The sequence below is a fragment of the Macadamia integrifolia genome, unplaced genomic scaffold, assembly GCF_013358625.1.
Source record: "Macadamia integrifolia cultivar HAES 741 unplaced genomic scaffold, SCU_Mint_v3 scaffold86, whole genome shotgun sequence".
Taxonomy (NCBI): Eukaryota; Viridiplantae; Streptophyta; class Magnoliopsida; order Proteales; family Proteaceae; genus Macadamia; species Macadamia integrifolia.
In genome coordinates this window covers 462,374-464,065 of record NW_024870559.1, presented here as the reverse complement: position 1 = coordinate 464,065, position 1,692 = coordinate 462,374, and positions in this window count along the sequence as shown.

The window sequence follows — 1,692 nt, the reverse complement described above, 5'->3', positions numbered from 1 at the left end:
TATGACACCTCTAGGTTACAATAGAACCGACGGACGAGCTACTCGTAGCATGGTCGGTCCACATGAAGAATAAAGTCCCAGCCCAATGCTGAGAACCTCTCCTGAAGCCTAGCCTTGTGGAAGTCCTCGACTACCACGGTCTTCTCCATCAACACTGACCCCTTCAAGAAGTTGGGCCAGTTTGCTGCGGCCTCTGCACTGAGGAAGTGCTCCTCATCATAGTCTGAAGGGTCAGACTGGGCAGGTGCAGATCTCTCTGTGCGAGGAGCTGAAGAGCTGGTCTCCGCACTCTTCCGCTTAGAAGCGGTGGTCTTGCGTCTAACGCCAGAGGAAGATGGTCCTTTGCCGGTGCGTGATGACATCCTGGCAATAAGAGAAGAAAGTAAAGATTAGTACAGAAAGGAAAAGACAGCAGCATTAAGAAGGGGAAATCCAAACCCAATTCATGTAAAACGGAAACGGCAATAATCCAAGAACGATAGGAAACCTATGACAGGATGAACGATAGTTGACAACGCAGAGGAACATGCCAAAACAGTAAAATGACAGCAAAAGCAAAGAGCATATCTAACACGGGAGGACTCGATTTCAATGCACCAACTCATTCACAATGAAGTAAAAGCTTGAAACCCTAGGTCTAGAACGAAATGCCATAGTAGTGGGATGATGGAAATGCAAGAACATGCCCCAAATAGACTATGGAGTTCCATGAATACAAGTATGGATGAAAATCAAGGAAACCAATGCCAAAGATAGGGATTTTCATGGAAATACATGGGGATTCCAAGCATAATGGATGATTCATGAAATCTAAAGCATATCAAGCACAAAATGAGTGAAATGCATCACAAGGGAATCATCAATTGGAGAAAAGGATCAAAAATTTAAGAAATCCCCAAATTTGGAAACCTAGGGCACAAATTGGGGTTTTCTCCAAATGAAGGGATAAAATTCCTATAAGCTATAACTAACCAAAGTAGAATCATCACAAACACATGGTAATACTATTCTATGGTGAAAAATATGGAAAGGAAGCCTAGAAAGTAAACCCTATTCATGCATTCTATACAAATGGAAATTCTGAAAAAGGAAGAAGGAGGAACTTACTTGAATGAGGGTGAGTTGAATCTTCTCTAAAGCGTCGAGTGGGTGAGTAGACTCGTGAGTAGAAGCGCCGAGGAGACCTCCAAGATCGGCCAAGGAAGAAAGGAAGAGAGAGAAAGGAGATGGGGAAAGAGACAAGACAGAACAGGGTCTGTAGGGCCCTGTTCGTGTTTTAACACGGGCAAGACCGACGGGTATAACCGGCGGGCTCCTACCCGCCGGTGCCACCCACCGGTTAAGGCAGTAATGACCGGCGGGCTCCTACCCGCCTGTTCAGCCCACCGGTTATGACAGTGGGGAAATTTTGAAAAATTTTCTTTTTTCTTGTTCCCTTCTCTCCTTCTAGCAATGATTTCATTGATTGTCACTATGGATGTTATTCCTATGATTAATATGCTATGCTCAAGTGGGACCATTAGCATGTATGTTGTGGACTTTGCCTGTATCTTGGAATTGAGCTACGATTATTTACAGGCTATCATACACTACAACACCTCATGTAATGGCATATGATTGTGTGCCGAAATCAATTCTATAGTGTTTAACCAATATGGTGTGTGATGTGTTCCAGGTACAGGGATACGATGG